This window comes from Carcharhinus amblyrhynchos, chromosome 21, assembly GCF_965287045.1.
Source record: "Carcharhinus amblyrhynchos chromosome 21, sCarAmb.v2.hapA, whole genome shotgun sequence".
NCBI classification, from domain to species: Eukaryota; Metazoa; Chordata; class Chondrichthyes; order Carcharhiniformes; family Carcharhinidae; genus Carcharhinus; species Carcharhinus amblyrhynchos.
Window position 1 is genome coordinate 48,145,379 of NC_137344.1, and position 19,573 is coordinate 48,164,951.

Below are 19,573 nucleotides of genomic sequence, written 5' to 3' on the forward strand. Positions count from 1 at the left end.
GAGACTGTTCATAGATCATCATAGAACCCTACAGAGCAGAAAGAGGCCCTTCGGCCCATCGAGTCTGCACCGAACACAATCCCACCCAGGCCCTACCCTCATATCCCTACATATTATACCCACTAATCCCCTGTAACCTACGCCTCCCTGGACACTAAGGGGCAATTTCTTAGCATGGCCAATCAACCTAACCCGCACATTTGCTGATGACACAAAGATAAGTGGAAAAGCAAATTGTGCGGAGGGTGTGGAAAGTCTGCAGAGGGATCTAGATAGGCTGAGTGAGTGGGCGAGGACCTGGCAAATGGAGTACAATGTTAGCAAGTGTGAGGTTATCCACTTTGGCAGGAATAATAGTAGGAGGGATTACTATTTAAAGGGCGAAAAGCTGCAGCATGCTACGGTGCAGAGGGTCCTGGGGGTCCTTGTGCATGAGTCGCAAAAACCCAGCCTGCAGGTGCAGCAGGCGATCAGGAAGGTGAATGGGATGCTGGCCTTTATAGCGAGGGGGATTGAATATAAAAGCAGGGAGGTCTTGCTGCAGCTGTATAGGGCATTGGTGAGGCCGCAGCTGGAGTACTGTGTGCAGTTTTGGTTGCCGCACTTACGCAAGGATATATTGGCCTTGGACGGAGTGCAGAGGAGGTTCACTAGGCTGATACCGGAGATGAGGGGGTTGGACTACGAAGAGAGACTAAATAGACTGGGTCTGTACTCGTTGGAGTTTAGAAGGATGAGGGGGGATCTTATAGAGACGTATAAGATCACAAAAGGGATGGATAGGGTAGAGGTAGAGAGATTCTTCCTGCTTAGAAAGGGCAGCCTCAAGATAACGGGGGGGTGCAGTTTAGAACGGAGTTGAGGAGGAACTTCTTCACTCAAAGGGTGGTGAATCCCTGGAATTCTCTGCCCATTGAAGTGGTGGAGGCTACCTCGCTGAATATATTTAAGTCATGGGTAGATAGGTTTTTGACAGACAGGGGAATTAAGGGTTAGAGTTTAGAAGAATGAGGGGAGATCTCATTGAGACGTATAAGATGATGAATGGGATGTCATTGGCAAACTTACCGATCCAACCCCCCCAACAAAGTCATCTATATAAATGACGAACAATAGGGGGCCCAACACAGATCGCTGTAGTACGCCACTGATCACTGGCCTCCAATCACTAAAGCAGCCAACTATCGCCACCCTCTGACTCTTCCTGCTAAACCAATTATAAATCCACCCTGTATCCCATGTGTATTAGCCTATTTAATAAGTCTCCTATGTCGGACTGTGTCAAATACTGAAATCCATGTAAGCTACTTCAACCCTCATCCACACAGTAGGCTACATACTCAAAAAATCACCACCATCTACAGGTTCCCCTCCAAGTCACTCATTATCCTGACTTGGAAATATATTGCCGTTCCTTCACTGTCACTGGGCAAAATCCTGGAACTCCCTCGCTAACAGCACTGTGGGCGCACCTATGCAGAGGTTCAAGAAGGCAGCTCACCGCCAGCTTCTCAAGGCAATTAGGGATGGGCAATAAATGCTGGCCTAGACAGTGATGCCCACATCCCAAAAATGAATAAAGGAAAGGTGAGTATCAGCATCTGCCATGCTGCCTGAATGCCCGTATCATTCTGTACCTTCCTGAGATTCACAGGGTGAGGGCTTTTCTTACGAGGAAAGGCCCAGTAGGTTGGGTCTGTACTCATTGGAGTTTAGAAGAATGAGAGGCAACCTTATTGAAACATATAGGATTGTCAGGGGCTTGACAGGGTAGATGTTGAGAAGTTGTTTCTCCTTGTAGGAGAGTCTAGAACTCAGAGGACGTAATCTCAAAGGGGTCACCCATTTGAGACAGAGATGAAGAGGAATTTCTTCTCTCAGAGTGAATCTCTGGAATTCTTTACCGCAGAGAGCTGTCGGGGCTGGGTGGCTAATCTAGACAGATTTTTAATCAGTAAGGGAACCAAGGATTGCGGGGATAAGGCGGGAAAGTGGAGTTGAGGATCAGATCAGATTTGTCATGACCTCATTGAATGACAGAGCAGATTTGATGGGCTGAATGGCCTACTTTGGCTCCATGACCCATCGACATGACCATGGCGTGGCCCATCCACATGATCGTGGCATGACCCATCCGCATGACCATGGCATGACCCATCCTCATGACCATAGTGCGTGGAATCGGCTGCCATGGAGGCAGATTCAATAGGGTATTTTAAGAGACTTCTGGATGAGTTCATCAGACTTAATAGGATTGAGGGTTATAGGTAAGCCTAGTAGGTAGAGATATGATCAGTGCAACTTGTGGGCCGAAGGGTCTGTTTGTGCTGTAGTTTTTCTATGTTCTATGATCCATCTGCATGACCATGGTATGACCCATCCACATGATCATGGTATGACCCATCCACATGATCGTGGCATGACCCATCCACATGATCATGGTATGACCCATCCACATGATCATGGCATGACCCATCCACATGGCCATGGCATGACACATCCACATGACCATGGCTTGACCCATCCACATGATCATGGCATGATGGCATGACACTTCCTTGGCCAAACAGTGCTGCTGTAATCTCGCTGACTCCAGTATGTCCCGTAGGTGGGGGGGGGGGGTCTGTGATCAGTGTCTCACACAGTGGGGGGGGGGGGGGTCTGTGATCAGTGTCTCACACAGTGGGGGGGGGGGTCTGTGATCAGTGTCTCACACGGGGGGGGGGGGGGTCTGTGATCAGTGTCTCACACAGTGGGGGGGGGGTCTGTGATCAGTGTCTCACACAGTGGGGGGGGTCTGTGATCAGTGTCTCACACAGTGGGGGGGGGGTCTGTGATCAGTGTCTCACACAGTGGGGGGGGGGTCTGTGATCAGTGTCTCACACAGTGGGGGGGGGGGTCTGTGATCAGTGTCTCACACAGTGGGGGGGGGTCTGTGATGAGTCTCACATGCGGGGGGGGGGGGTCTGTGATGAGTCTCACATGCGGAGGGTGGGGGGGGTCTTTCTCACACATGTGCTGCGCTCACCTCCTCTGCTGAAGTACGTGCAGCTCGTACGCCTCTGGATCCAACCCTTCCTCGTTCTGCGGCTCCGAGACCGGCCGACTCAGCCAGTTCAGGGTGGTCAGTCTCCGGCCTTGCCCGAAGGGTCCCGGCATCTCGTCCCCTGGATCCCGCGCCCGACACCAACCGAGAGGAACCTTTCCCAGCAATGGGTCACCCACAGCTGACTTCTTCAAAAGAGATGCTGGAGCTCAGAGTCGGAGAGAAGGGACTTGCTTTGCCGTTTGCCAGCGACGAGACAGAAGCTTGTCGGAAGTTAGCTTCGGGTCGTCGGGTCCAGCTTGCTACACAATCTCTCGGATAGAGGCTGGTGAATGTAGTCACTGGAACGTTGGCGGAGCTGTCACACCTTGTGGGAGGAGTCACAAACATTTCCCACAGGTGTGTTTTAACCCTTCCAGCCCCGCTGCCTGTACTTCCTGGGCAGTGCAGCGTGTAAGGGCCCCCTCTCTTGACAAAATCCATGAATGTTTGCATAAGATGTGGATGTTATTGATGTTTTTCTCTTTTAATCCACAGGTGTTTCAGTCCTCCTTGTTGTCCAACGAGGGACATACACGCGGTGGGTCGTGCGAGGGCTGCTCTTGGATGTTTCGAGAGTAGCCTAGTGCTTCACATCGTTAGTGTACGCTTAAACTGGACAGGCAAGACGACAGCTCAGTGACTATCACTGTTTGCTGTGCAGATACATGGATTTGGGCCGGTGTCTGTGGGAGTTTGCGCATTCTCCCCGTGCTTGCGTGGGTTTTCTCCGGGTGCTCTGGTTTCCTCCCACACCCGAAAAGATGTGCTCTTGGGCTGATTGGGTGTAACAAATTGTCCCTAAATTAGTCTCCCCTCAATCTGGTTTCCAATGTGGAGTGCCATAAGCGTAGACAAGGGTCATCATGGGTGGAAGAGGGGACTCACAATGTTAAAATGGTGGCGCGGGCTCGTTGGGCCGAACGGCCTGTTTCCCGTGCTGTGTTGTTCCTTGTTCTTTGCTCTCAGAGCCTCCTCTTTAATAACCATTCATTCCTGGAAGGTTGGACAAGCGAAAGGTCATTTTGCGACAGATATCGGGCAAGATGTGAAATGGGAGCTATCGGACTGCGCGCTTTTCCTAATATTCATTTCCAATGAAATGAAGATCAGAGAATCAGATATCACTCACTTTATACAGTCGCCCAAAGCCAGAATCGTGGCCACAAAGAAAGAACTTGCATTTCTATAGCACCTTCGCATCTTCAGGATGTTTCAAAGCACTTTATATGTAATAAAATGTTTTCAAAGAGCAGTCACTGTTGTAAGTAACGTGAGCACAGTAAGCAGCAATCCCTCCAAGGCCAATATATCCTTTCAAGATTTACAATTCTAACAGCAGTACACAGAGTGCTCGCAGTCGGCAGTCTACCTTCGGGAGTGCCAGAGGAACTGACACGCCCGCTCAAATACAAGGAAAAGACTCCCTGCTTGGCCCATCAAACTCAAAAGGGACAGCTCTCTATAAGGAGGAGAACCACCCGAAGCAAAAGAGAAAGCAGAAAACTCCTTAATCGTATTCCAATAGACCCATCTCAATGGTTGAAGTCATTGCAGTATCCTGTCCAGGACAGCTGGCAATGAGTGACTCATGAAAGCAACAGAGGAAGGAGAGGCTGTATGCTACAACAGCTGGACTTTACCAGCTCTCTGGAAGGAAGGATTATAATGGGCCAAATGGCCTTCTTCATGCCTGAGTCATCTTGTAATATAATGAGTGGAGTTTTGAAGTTGGGCTTGGACTGATGACACCTGACTCAGGAAATAAAGAAGTCACCACCCTTCAGCCAATAGTCTGGGGCTTTAAGGTGCCAAGATGCAAGTTCAGAACATCCTGGAAAGACAAGGGTGACTTTTAAATAGTGTGCAGCTGAGGGGGCTGGGCAGGGTAGTGGCTGGCAGAGACCGCGGGGTGAGACAATGACTCTGCTTCTAAACTCCTCCCATGTTGGAAAGTGATCTCACAACATGAACAGAAAGTGACTCCGTACAGCTAAAAAGCCTTTTCATTGTCTCTATTTTAATGTCACCCTCTCTCTATTCCGTGTATGGGCCAATGTTGTCTACCTGATACGTTGCAAGAAAGGATGTCCCGAAGCATGGTACACTGGGGAGACCATGCAGATGCTATGACAATGGATGAATGAACATCGCTCGACAATCACCAGGCAAGACTGTTCCCTTCCTGTTGGCGAACACTTCAGCGGTCACGGGCATTCGGCCTCTGATCTTCGGGTAAGCGTTCTCCAAGGCGGCCTTCACGACACACGACAGCGCAGAGTCGCTGAGCAGAGACTGATAGCCAAGTTCCGCACACATGAGGACGGTCTCAACAGGGAACTTGGGTTCATGTCGCACTATCTGTAACCCCCGTGACTTGCCTGGGTTTGCAAAACCTCACCTACTGTACTGTCTGGAGACAATACACATCTCTGTAACCTGTGATCAGTGCTCCTTCCACTCACATTGTCGGCCACTTTAGGACTTGAACAGCAGGTTAGGTGTAAAGATTCGCATTCTAATCAGTAACCTGTAAACTGTCTGTGCTTTATATGCTCTGTCTGAGGCCAGAACTCTCCATTCACCTGACGAAGAGGCTAACCCGAAAGCTTGTGAGTTTACTATCAAATAAATTGGTTGGACTTAAACCTGGTGTTGTCAGACTTTTTACTGTGTTTACCCCAGTCCAACGCCGGCATCTCCACATCATGTCCATCAAACACTCCCAGGACAGGTACATGGCCATTGTTTATTTTATTCCTTCATGATATGTAGCTGTTGATGCCAAGGTCACCTTCTGTTACCCATCGTTAATTGTCTTTGAGAAGGTGATGCTGAGCCATTTTCTTAAACCACTGCAGTTGATGTGGTACAGGTACACCCAAAATCCTGTTAGGAAGGTAAGTGGTTTGGATGGGTGTTCCCATGTACCTGCTGCTCCTGTTGTTCTAGATAGTGGAGGTTGTGTGTTTGGAAGGTGCTCTCGAAGATGCCTTAGTGAGTTGCTGCAGTCCCTTCAGTAGATGTTACACATGGCTGTCACTGTGTGTCCATGGTGGAGGGAGTGAATATTGAAACTGGGCTGCTTTATCCCACACGGTCCTGAGCTTCTTGAATGTTGTTAGAATTGCCCTCATCCGGACAATCCCATCACATTCCTGACTTGTGGCTTATGGAATTCAGGAGGTGAGTTACTTGCTGCAAAACTCCTAACCTCTAACCTACTCTTGTAACCATAGCATTTATGAGCAGTCAGCTATGTTTCTGGTCAATGGTGTCATAATGACTTGCTTTATACAGATAATGACTTTTCGATCTACTGCCTGAATTGAACTTTTTATCTAACCCCGTGCTGTACCTGTCCTGGGAGTGTTTGATGGGGGGACAGTGTAGAGGGAGCTTTACTCTGTATCTAACCCTGTGCTGTACCTGTCCTGGGAGTGTTTGATGGGGACAGTGTAGAGGGAGCTTTACTCTGTATCTAACCCTGTGCTGTACCTGTCCTGGGAGTGTTTGATGGGGGACAGCATAGACGGAGCTTTACTCTGTATCTAACCCCATGCTGTACCTGTCCTGGGACTGTTTGATGGCTGACAGCGTAGAGGGAGCTTTACTCTGTATTGTAAGGGGAAGCTGATGCAATTTTTGAGAAAGCGGGCTGACAGAGCGGGAAATCGAGAAGTGAAATATGCTGTATAAACGCTTTGCAGGGGCAGGTGCTTAAAAACAAGTATGAAGTCAGTTGCTCGCAGTCAAAGTAGTCATGGGTTGGGTATGATAAAGAAGCAGTTACTGCGAACCATAAAAAGGAGGAATAGGTGCCAAAGATAGAACAAGGGAAGAGAGATGTAGGAGGGTGAAACTAGCTGAGCAGTTCACGATAAGGGAGCGTGGAAACCAAGGACAGAGCTAGCTGAGCAGTTTACGATAAGGAAGCGCGGCGCGGGAGCCAATTAACAAGAGAAGGGAGATGTATGATAAACTGCATAGGCATATATGCAGTTTATCATATCTCTGTTTGAGAGAGAAAGGGATTTGTCACGACATGAGGCACCCGAATCAAACATGGTCAAATTTATTAGAGGCCAGTGAGCTCCCATCAGTAAAGGGTTAAAAAGAGACAAGCAGGCTGACTCTGTATGGTACAGAGAGAGAGAGGGTGTAACTGTGTCATTGAGACCCTCATGTGATGTAATAGGTATAGCCGATCAAAGTGAATTGCTTTAAGTTTCATAAATTATGTAGGGATCGGACAGAGATTTGAGTTCTGCCAAGTGGGAAAGGTGGCATTACATTGCATCTTAAAGTTGTAAGGAGAGTTAACCATTTAGGCAAACAGTAGATTTGATTTTGTACTTGCCTGTGTTGGTTACAAAGGCAGAGCTGCAGAAATAATTAAACATGTAGATTGCACATTAGAATGCTTTCAGTATTTCTTCGTGCATCTGTGCTCCAAGTGATGTTTTGTTTTATTGTACCAGAATTGTAAGAATGTGCAAGGGTCTTGATTTAGTGAGGATATTTAAAGGTGATAAAAATAAATCTTATTTTGGATTTTCTGAATCAGGCTTTTGTTAAATAAACTGCTGTACTTTGACTCACAATTAGTCTCAGAGGTATCTTTACCTACAAGAATTGGTGCCGAAACCCGGGATCTGTTTACGGGTCCGGTTGAATGGCCACAACCGGAGCTCCGGAATAGATTACCAAATTTAAGGGAGTGAATCAAAGTGCAGTAGGGGCTCACCTGTGATGAAAAAGTGTGAGAGTGTGTGAGAAGTCTGAACTGAACATGTACAGACAAGGAGGCATCTGTCTTTACACCCAGCCTTAGACCAGTTGTTAAGAGGGGTGGCCCCCTACGCGAAGTTCAGGAGTTTGAAGTGAATGTAAAGGCTAGAGAAGGATGCCTGGGATGTGATGTTCAGACGTGAGTAAGAAAGAATCTGTCTGAGAGATCGCCGGAGTAGAAGGGAAAGCCGGCTTAATAGTGTGAGCTTAAGGGTGTAAGCTCACGAGTGTAAGCGGTGGTACGGAGGGCACTAAACACCCCTAACAGGTATCACCAGACTCTGAGAAGAGCGACCTAGGGGTGGGATCCATTTCACCCACTACATCAACAATGGAAATGATTGGAAAAAAAGGACAGAACTAAGATAATTGGAATTCTCTTAGTTTGAATTAATTAAACAGGTTTAAACCGGATTAATTGAACACATCTCAGTCTTGGGTAAAAAAAAAATTGGGCTGACGACAAGGAGAAAATTAAAACAACAGAATCACAGATTAGAGAGTTAGAAAAGAGAAACCAAACAAAGAAAATAGCAGTATTGTTAATACATCAGTTAGCTGGACTAATTGAACAAGTAGACACTTCCACTAAGAAGTGGAGTGGGGATAAAAAGATTAAGGAATTAGAATTCAGAGTAAGGGAACTGGAGAAACAAAACTAAGTGTTAGAAGACTACTGCGGGGGGACATCACCTCCCTACCCCGGCAGTATGACCATGAAACTTACAGCACCTGGGGGCGACTTTAATACTGAGGAGAAGGCCTGTAACCTTGCTCCGGTAACGAGGGGAGGAACAGTGAATAATCCATTGACCAATTTAAATATTTCACACCAGGGAAAGACATCAGATCCTGGTGTCACTGAGAAAACTCCAGCCCTGGAGTTCAAATGCCAAATTTTGGTATTATCATTGTCCCACAAAGTATTTATAGTATTAGATATAACTAACGAGTTCTCGTCCATCCCCTGAACTTGAACTCACAGGATAAGTTTTTCTTTATAGTAGACGATAAGCACGGATGTTATATTTGGGACATTTTAATATCCCAAGGGATCAAGGAGAGGCCTGTGGACAAGCTAGCCGATGAAATAGCTAAAAAAGCAGCAGCCCTAAACCCACAACCAATTAGGATGCAGGCCCTTATTTCCCTAATGCCCCGGGGAGCGAATCCAATCTTTACAGAAAAGGAAAAAGAGGAGCTGACTGAGATGGGAGCTAGGGAAACTGAGGAAGGGAAATGGGTACTGCCAGATGGAAGAGAAATGATAAATAAACAAGTAATGGGGGAAATCATGGCCCACTTACATCAGGGAAGTACTCGAACAAATAGTGCCTAGATATGGTTTGGTAGAGAATGTAGATTCTGATCAGGGAAGACATTTTACATCAAAAGTGCTACAAGGGATAATGAAAGGATTAGGAATATCATGGGACTTCCACACCCCCTGGCATCCCCCGTCCTCGGGCAAGGTCGAGCGGATGAACCAGACCCTTAAAAAACAGCTCACGAAACTCACTACTGAAACGGGGCTGCCCTGGACTAAGTGCCTTCCCCTAGCTCTCCTACAAATATGAACACAACCGCGGCGTGATTTAGGCGTCTCCCCGTATGAAATGCTGTTCGGTCTCCCCTTTAATGGACTGAAGGGGGAGTTACCCCTCTTCGAGTCTAGAGACGTATTTATACGAAAATATGTTGAGGCCTCGGAATCTGTCCTGTCTCGTTTACGTCAACAGGGACTCCTGGCACAGACGCCGCCTCTGGAATTCGCGGTTCACACTATCAAGGCGGGACAGTGGGTCCTAATTAAGAACTGGAAACTACGAACATTGGAGCCGATCTGGGCCGGCCCCTTCTTGGTACTACTGATTACAGAGACTGCTATACGGACGGCTGAGAGAGGCTGGACGCATTACACCAGAGTTAAGGGACCAGTACCGGCTCCAGCAGAGGAGACGTCAACTCTTAGCGATCACGTTACAGAGGCGGAGCATATTACAGAGGACTAAGTGGACAATATTCTGAAAATGAACTCTGATCACAAAGCTGAAATTTAAAAGACTCTAAATCATCAATTTTTAGTAGCGGCGTGAGCGCGGGAAAGGAACTGTTTTGAATTAAGTTCTCTCCTAAAAGGTAATGAGAAAGGGATAGAATGGAAGGGGTAATCTGGATAATGCTTTCCTTCCTCTTGTCCCAGGGAGTACTCACAAGTACGGGATATAATTCAGATAAGTTAGAAGAGGACAAGGGAAACACTATGAGCTCAATTACGGTTCTGGATCTCCCTACAACACAGGTGGTAGAGACTGACCTATGTTCTTTGGTAGTATGTGGAGATCTGGTGAGCCAGCGAAAATATTTGGTGGAATCCTTACAATTTTATGCTGATGGAAAGTATCCTTGGGGTAAACTCCCTTCCATAATATCCCTTCATCAGAAATATATGCAGTCCAGATTGGAATGCTTAGACAAGAAATGCAATCCTATATATATAACAATAAAAGGGACCAAATGGACCAGAAGAATAAGCAGTCCAGTCTTAGATCCTAAGAACCTCTCTCAATATTCCATAGCTGATGGGCCTTTTTTTTAACTGGACCAGGGACTATCAATTACATCAGGCAGTATTTGGAATTAGGATAAAGGAAGAAGGAAAAGATAGCAAATTGAAATGTTGTTTCCGAATCTACGTAGATAAAAATTTAAAAACACCCGACCGAAATGATAAGGTTCCCCAAAATGACCCAAGGGCAGTAAGAGTGGTAGAAGTAAACAACCTAAAACAAACCCTTGAAATAGAGACTGGGTATGAGGAGACCAATGCCTGGGTAGAATGGGTCAGGTATACGGTCAAAAGCCTCGAAAAAGGCAACTGTTATGCCTGCACGGGCAGTAGGCCGACTCCACAGGTAGTTCCCTTCCCGTTAGGATGGGATAAGGAGCCACAACAGATGGAATGCCTGGTGAGATTACTTCAACACCGGACGGCCTGGGATGATCCCACCTGCCAATCCCTGGGCCTGACGTTTCCCCCTGTAAGATCCAACAGGGAATCGCAGCCCCCAGTGTTCTCTGGGGTATTAGGGACACGTCACACTTGTGTTTCCCGGACTGGGAACAGACTGGACAGGCAGGTGGGCACCTTTGACAGATGCGGTACGATCAAAAAGTGACGACACGGGGGAAGGGAATTATTCCCAAATCCAGGTCCCCCGAGCTGACCTCTGGTGGTACTGTGGAGGAAGGACTTTGCCACCAACGTTACCCCGGAGATGGACAGGGACCTGCGCGATAGTCCAATTAGTTGTCCCATTCACCCTGGCATTTGAACACCAGGAACCCCGTAGGGATCGGCGAACAGAGAGGAGCTTACCCACCTCTTTTGACGACCGGGTCTATTTAGACAATATAGGAGTCCCCAGGGGGGGTTCCCGATGAATATAAAGCTAGGAACCAGATAGCGGCGGGGTTTGAGTCTCTGTTCTGGTGGGTGACCATCAATAAGAATGTGGATTGGATCAACTACATCTACTATAACCAGCAGCGATTTATTAATTACACCCGCGATGCAGTGAAGGGAATCGCGGCGCAGCTTGATGCCACCAGCAGAATGGCATGGGAAAACAGGCTAGCCTGAGACATGATCCTGGCAGAGAAAGGCGGGGTCTGTGTCATGATAGGGACACAGTGTTGTACCTTCATCCCGAACAACACCGCCCCTGATGGGTCAATCACTAGAGCTTTAGAAGGACTAACGACTCTGGCTGAGGAGTTGGCTGAAAATTCAGGAGTGGATACTGACCTTGCTGGGTGGTGGGAGACATGGTTCGGGAAATGGAAAGGAGTCGTAGTATCCGTCCTCATCTCCTTTATAGTGGTAGCAGGGGTGTTGACCGCCTTAGGGTGCTGTGTTATCCCTTGCATACGGGGTCTGACACAGAGGCTCATTGAAACAGCTCTGACTAAACACGATATCCCGGATGGACGGGTAGTGGGCATACACTTAGAAACAGAGGAGGGACAGGGCCTCCTAGACACCAAAGGTGGAGATGGCGCCTGGGACGAACGAGCCCGCATAATGCTTGAGGGATGGAAACAGGAGGTGGAAGTCAAAAATTGCAGCGCGTAAGGAAAAGCAGGGGGGATTGTAAGGGGAAGCTGATGCAATTTTTGAGAAAGCGGGCTGACAGAGCGGGAAATCGAGAAGTGAAATATGCTGTATAAACGCTTTGCAGGGGCAGGTGCTTAAAAACAAGTATGAAGTCAGTTGCTCGCAGTCAAAGTAGTCATGGGTTGGGTATGATAAAGAAGCAGTTACTGCGAACCATAAAAAGGAGGAATAGGCGCCAAAGATAGAACAAGGGAAGAGAGATGTAGGAGGGTGAAGCTAGCTGAGCAGTTCACGATAAGGGAGCGTGGAAACCAAGGACAGAGCTAGCTGAGCAGTTCACGATAAGGGAGCGTGGAAACCAAGGACAGAGCTAGCTGTGCAGTTCACGATAAGGGAGCGTGGAAACCAAGGACAGAGCTAGCTGAGCAGTTTACGATAAGGGAGCGTGGAAACCAAGGACAGAGCTAGCTGAGCAGTTCACGATAAGGGAGCGTGGAAACCAAGGACAGAGCGAGCTGAGCAGTTCACGATAAGGAAGCGCGGCGCGGGAGCCAATTAACAAGGGAAGGGAGATGTATGATAAACTGCATAGGCATATAAGGCAGAATCATGTATTGTGTGTGTGTGTGTGTACCTGCGGGACTGCACCCTTTCTTGCAAGATTGAATAAACTGACGTAGAATGACTCCGCCGTGTCTTTGATTTCAAGAGCAGGGGGGGAAAGGGAAGCGTGATCGGTGTCCCCAGAGGTGTCTCTTTGGATGGGCTCGACGGTTGAAACCTAACGGTGACAACTAAGCCGATCGAGTTCCCCCCCAAGGATTGAGTCAGTTGCTCGGGTGTAATCCATACAAACTGACTGGCCTCGGGTTGGGTACCTCCTACTTCTCACACAGTATCTAACCCCATGCTGTACCTGTCCTGGGAGTGTTTGATGGGGGGACAGTGTAGAGGGAGCTTTACTCTGTATCTAACCCCGTGCTGTACCTGTCCTGGGAGTGTTTGATGGGGACAGTGTAGAGGGAGCTTTACTCTGTATCTAACCCCGTGCTGTACCTGTCCTGGGAGTGTTTGATGGGGGACAGTGTAGAGGGAGCTTTACTCTGTATCTAACTCCGTGCTGTACCTGTCCTGGGAGTGTTTGATGGGGGACAGTGTAGAGGGAGCTTTACTCTGTATCTAACCCCGTGCTGTACCTGTCCTGGGAGTGTTTGATGGGGGACAGTGTAGAGGGAGCTTTACTCTGTATCTAACCCCGTGCTGTACCTGTCCTGGAAGTGTTTGATGGGGGACAGTGTAGAGGGAGCTTTACTCTGTATCTAACCCCATGCTGTACCTGTCCTGGGAGTGTTTGATGGGGGACAGTGTAGAGGGAGCTTTACTCTGTATCTAACACACATTGCAGTGACTTGAGCTCACAGTCCAATACGGCTGCACAATTTGCATCACTGTACCTTCCACATTCCAAACCATTGAGATGGTGACCACATACCTGCAGAAACCCATCAAAGACATGGACATCAGGGGAATATGAATGACCTACATATTCTGTTCCATGAACAAAGCATCAACGTGCCTTATGGACTCAATGCTGTGGAGATGAATATTTATCCAAATCACTGGAACAAAGGGACACTGACTGAGGAGGAATTCCTTGACATGATCTACTCAAATTACAACTGGAGTACATTAGCCCCGATCATATTTAAATATAATTCTCTGACAAGCCTAGTGTTTGTGTGTGTCAGCATCTGCCCTCCCTGCAGCTCAGGTCAACTGAGATGCTGAGGGAACAAGCCCTGAGTGGGTGTTTTCTCTCTCTCTCTCTCTCTCTCTCTCCACTCAATATACAAGCTTTTGAACCCTGTACACTGATTGTCACTAACAAGTGTCCCAGATAGAGCTTTCTGAAGAGGATTCAACTCAGCACTGGTATCTCCTGACAGTAAAACTCAGCAGATTAACAGCTGTCTCTACCTTTACCACGCTGTGAAGCTGGAAGCATTCAGGACATTGAGGGAGAGTGCCACCAAATCCAACCTGAAGCATGTGCTATCTCCAAACTTCATGAACTATATAACCTTTTCATTTTTTGCACTCCAACACAATCTATCCTCACCTACTCTGCAATCTATTTGTGTATGTGTGAAATTCAAGTGTTTGTATGTGTGCGTGTGTGTGTGTTTGGGTATGGGTGTGGGTGTGTGTGTGTGTGTGTGAATGTGTGTGTGTGAGTGTGTGTGTGTCTGTCTGTGTGAAGGTGTGAGTGTGTGTGTGTGTCTGTGTGAATGTGTGAGTGTGTGTCTGTGTGAGTGTGTGTGTGTGTGTGAATGTGTGTGTGTGTGTGTGTGTGTGTGTGTGTGTCTGTCTGTGTGAAGGTGTGAGTGTGTGTGTGTGTCTGTGTGAATGTGTGTGTGTGAGTGTGCAATGCATGTGTGTCCATGCATGTGTGCGTGTGTGAGTATGCATGTGTGTGTGAGTGCATGAGTTTGTGTATGTACGTGCATGCATGTGTGTGTGCGTATGGGTGTGTGTGTGTGTGTGTGTGGATGAGTGTGTATGCGTGAGTACATGTGAGTGAGTGTGAGTACGTGCGTGAATGTGAATGTGCGTGTGTGTGTGCGTGTGTGAGTGTGAGTGTGTGTGTGTGTGTGTGTCTGTGTGAAGGTGTGTGAGTGTGTGTGAGTGTGTGTGTGTGTGTCTGTGTGAAGGTGTGTGAGTGTGTGTGTGAGTGTGTGTGTGTGTGTCTGTGTGAAGGTGTGTGAGTGTGTGAGTGTGTGTGTGTGTGTGTGTGTGAGTGTGTGTGTGAGTGTGAGTGTGTGTGTGTGTGTCTGTGTGAAGGTGTGTGAGTGTGTGTGTGTGTGCTTGCAATTTTCATGCTCTGTACAACCAATCAACTACTTGGCAAATCTATACTTTATAAAAAAACAAACTGTTGCAGTGGAACAGGAAGTAGGAAGAGACAGAGCCACCCAACCCTTCCTCACCTGCTGGTAACAATGCAACCCCCCCCCCGGGATGTAGCTAATGGGGGATTGAGCGATGGTAATGCCATTAGATGTCAAGGAGAGATGGCTACATTCTACCTTGATTGAGATAGTCATTGTTTGACACTTGTGTGGTGTGAATGTTACTTGGAATTGAACAGTCCAAGGCTATATTTTATCCTGGTTTTGTTGCATTTGGAAATGGATTGCTTCAGTATCTGAACAGTCGTGAATGGTTCTGAACATTGTGCAACCATCAATGAACATTTTCACTTCTGAGGGATGTTGATGAAGTAGCTGAAGACGGTTGGGCCCAGGACAGTAGCCTAAGGAACTCCTGCAGTGCCGTCCTGGGATTGGGGTGGCACAGTGCTTAGCACTGCAGCCTGCCAGCACCAGGGACCCAGGTTCAATTTCAGCCTCCGGTGACTGGTTGTGTGGAGTTTGCACATTCTCTCCGTGTCTGCGTGGGTTTCCTCCGGGTACTCTGGTTTCCTCCCACAGTCCAAAGATGTGCAGGTTGGATTGATTGGCCACGCTAAAATTTCCCCTTAGTGCAGTGGGATTACTGAAGTCAATAGATGTGGTTACAAGGATAGGGCTTGGGGGGGGGATTGTAGTTGGTGGAGGCTTGATGGGCAGAATGGCCTCCTTCTGCACTGTAGGGATTCTACGATACTATGAGCTGAGATCATTGGTTCAATGATGGGCCAATGACATTTATGGCGTTGATCTAGGTAACTTCAAAGCTGAGATGAGAGTGGAAGCCTCTTGGAGAGATTAACACGCCCAGAACAAACAATAGTCTGCCCTGTGCATCACAAGGAATCCCATATGTTGTTCATGTGTCCTTCTCTCCTACTTTTCCTGTCTTTTCACATTACAGTTTCTCTATCTGACATCATAGTTGAGATATGTAAGAGGAAGCCATGAGATACCACCTTAGCGATCTTACTGAAGGTGAAGCATCCTTCGATAAATGTTTTTGACGGTGGTGGGGTGTTGCGTTCCACATCAGTAATTGGAAAGTCTGCCTCATATTGATCTCTTGTTTCTCTGACTCTCCGCCAACAGAAATATTGCACATTACAGGCAGCAACTTGGAAATGTATAAGATATTGATTACTCAGTGAGAGACCATGAAATCACAATGTCCCTTGTGTGATTGCTAATGATTGCAAACTGCTGCTTCATCCCCACAATTAGATATCTCCCAGACATCACTATATTCCGAGGAAAGGAAGAAGTCGTGAATGTAATGGACAGGATTGAGAGAGAACCGGAACATTTGTAACTTTTCCCTTCTGTCCGTAATCAGCGTGGTTTTTGAGGAGCGAGATGTTTCTGAGAGCCCTGAAGTGCATGGACAATTTAAATATCAGCAGCAAGCTTCTGTGGGTTCAAATAAAGAGGATTATGCAGTCAAGCTGTACAAGTGTGGTGATAAACTGTTGGTGAAATTGTCCCCTCCCGTCCTTGGTTCTGTGCTGGGACCAGAAAGTAGGAGTGACTCTTACTGCGGAATAGAGAGGGCTGGTATATACAATCATGTGCTCCCTGCCTCATCATTTATGCATGTGTTGTGGCAGGTTGTACACTCCATGTTTGGGTGTTTAACAGTCCCCGTGACAGGCCTTCATTAAAGATGCTCATACCTGGAAAAGGTATGAGCAGGAGAAGACAGCAACCTCCGGCTCACCACATTCAGCGATATAATCCTGGTGTACCTCTCTATGATCAGGAGATGCTGACGTTGGACTGGAATAAATACAGTAAGAAGTCTAACAACACCAGGTTTAAGTCCAACCAGTTTATTTGATAATAAACTCACAAGCTTTTGGAAATGGTGTTCCATCGTCAGGTGTGTGGAAGGTTCTGATCAGAGAAGGGGATATAAAGACACACACAGTTTACAGAATACTGATTAGAATGTAAGTCTTTGCAGCTAACCTGCTATTCAAGTCTTAAAGATGCAGACAATGTGAGTGGAGGTAGCATTTGCATAGGTTAAAGAGATGTGTATTGTCTCCAGACAGGACAGTAAGTGAAGTAGTGCGACATGAACCCCAGATCCCGGTTGAGACCATCCTCATGCGTACGGAACTTGGCTATCAGTCTCTGCTCAGCGACTCTGCGCTGTCGTGTGTCGTGAAGGCTGCCTTGGAGAACGCTTACCCGAAGATCAGAGGCTGAATGCCCGTGACCACTGAAGTGTTTGCCCACAGGAAGGGAACAGTCTTGCCTGGGGATTGTCGAGCGATGTTCATTCATCCGTTGCCGTAGCGTCTGCATGGTCTCCCCGGTGTACCATGCTTTGAATGGACCTACCTCACGTTCAGTTGATCTTTCTCTACACCCTAGCTATGACTGTAACGCTACATTCTGCACTCTCTCCTTTCCTTCTTTGTGATGGCATGCTTTGTCTGTACGGTGCGCAAGAAACAATACTTTTCACTGTATACTAATAAATCAAATCAAATTCAAAATAGGCTTGTCGATTGTCAAGCTGGATAAAGTTAGACAGCTTAAGGAGGTGACGTAATTTAAATACAGGGAATGATGTTTTTGTGACTCAGAGCCAACAAAGATCAGACAGATTTGATTGATAGGTGTAGGACACAGGATACATTCAAGTCCTCTAAGATGGGCGGCGAAAAGACTTAAGAATCTGCGATTTGCATGCAGTGTGTGAGCTATTGTAACTAAAGACATTTTCATCAGGTCATTGAAAGGATCTGCTCTGGAATTTAATGTTGAATAGATGGACTGCAGCAGATATTTCAGAAGTATTTCTTTAGCTGTGAAGTGTTTGAAACCTGCTGGCGGCGAACAGCCTACACAATTCTTTATTTCATTTGTATGCAATCACTGAAAAAAAAAGTATGGTCTGGCTGCAATAAAACTGGCAGTTTACGGTGTCGATAGTAGGTTACAGATAGTGAGAGGGAAACTGCGAAAGCTCATGAGTTTACTATCAAATAAATCGGTTGGACTTAAACCTGGTGTTGTCAGACTTTTTACTGCAATAAAAGTATCAAATCAAGGGATAGAATGTATTTATATAAATAAAGAACAAAGAACAACACAGCCCGGGAAACAGGCCCTTCGGCCCAACGAGCCCGCGTCGCCATTTTAACATTGTGAGTTCCCTCTTCCACCCGTGACCCTTGTCTACGCTTATGCCACTCCACATTGGAAACCAGATTGAGGGGAGACTAATTTAGGGACAATTTGTTACACCCAATCAGCCTAATAGCACATCTTTGGGGTGTGGGAGGAAACCGGAGCACCCGGAGAAAACCCACGCCAGCACGGGGAGAATGCGCAAACTCCCACAGACACCGACCCAAATCCACGTATCTGCACAGCAAACAGTGATAGTCACTGAGCTGTCGTCTTGCCCAGCATCTGGTCCAGTTTATAGACAAAAGAAGATTAGAATTGGTGCTCTGTAGGAATCTGGCACTTTGATCCCTTGTTTATAATTTATCAAATCAAAGCGGCATTTTAAAAATGGTTGCATTCTTTTTGATGATAGAAAAGCAGCTAAGGGAATTAGAACAAAACATTCATAAGTTGCTACAATGGAAATACGATTTGAAAATGAAACTCGGTTAAATACAAATGATAACTTGGTGAGTAAAACGCAATTTTATGTATTACATGGAAGAATAAATTAAGTGTCATTGTCCATAAAATTGACTAAAATATAAATACAAATTGACAAATAATTCAAACCAGAGAGAAAAGTTGACCAGTAGCCAAAGCAAATATATTTATTTCCTAAATCAAACAAAAGAAGGGAAATTGCTGGACAAACTCAGCAGATCTAGAGAGAGGAGTCCCACACTTTGAGTGCATCTCTCTTTTGTGCCAGACCTGCTGAACCATAGAACCCTACAGTGCAGAAAGAGGCCCTTCTGCCCATCGAGTCTGCACCGAACACAATCCCATCCAAGCCCTACCCCCATATATTATACCCACTAACCCCCTCTAACCTACACATCCCTGGACACTAAGGGTCAATTTCTTAGCATGGCCAATCAACCTAACCCGCACATCTTTGGACTGTGGGAGGAAACCCACGCAGACATGAGGAGAATGTGCAAACTCCACGTAGACAGTGACCCCAGCCGGGAATCGAACCCAGGACCCTGGAGCTGTGAAGCAGCAGTGCTAATGTGAGAAACACCGCTCACAGTCAAATAATTTAGTCGAGTCAAGTTCCGAAGGAGCAAGGTATTTTATTTAACGTTCTTGCAAGACCGGGTGTCCAAAAGACAGGCACACCCTACATCGAGTTTAAGCAAGCATTTTATACTATTTTACAAGCATATTAATCAATTACACAATATCTTGTTCTCCCCTAATTGGTGGTTCCTGTCCTATCAGTGAGTTGTCGTTCCCCTATTGGCTCACGGTGCCCCACATTCCCGTCCCCTCTACTCCCCTTCCAACCACGTTTCTTGTTATCGCGAGAGTACATATTATAGTGTTTATTCAATCTTCTTACTTGATTAGTTCTCCCATCTGTCTTATCTAAAACTATTTAACATGTCCAGTTCATACCGGCTGTAATCAATCTTCTGCTAA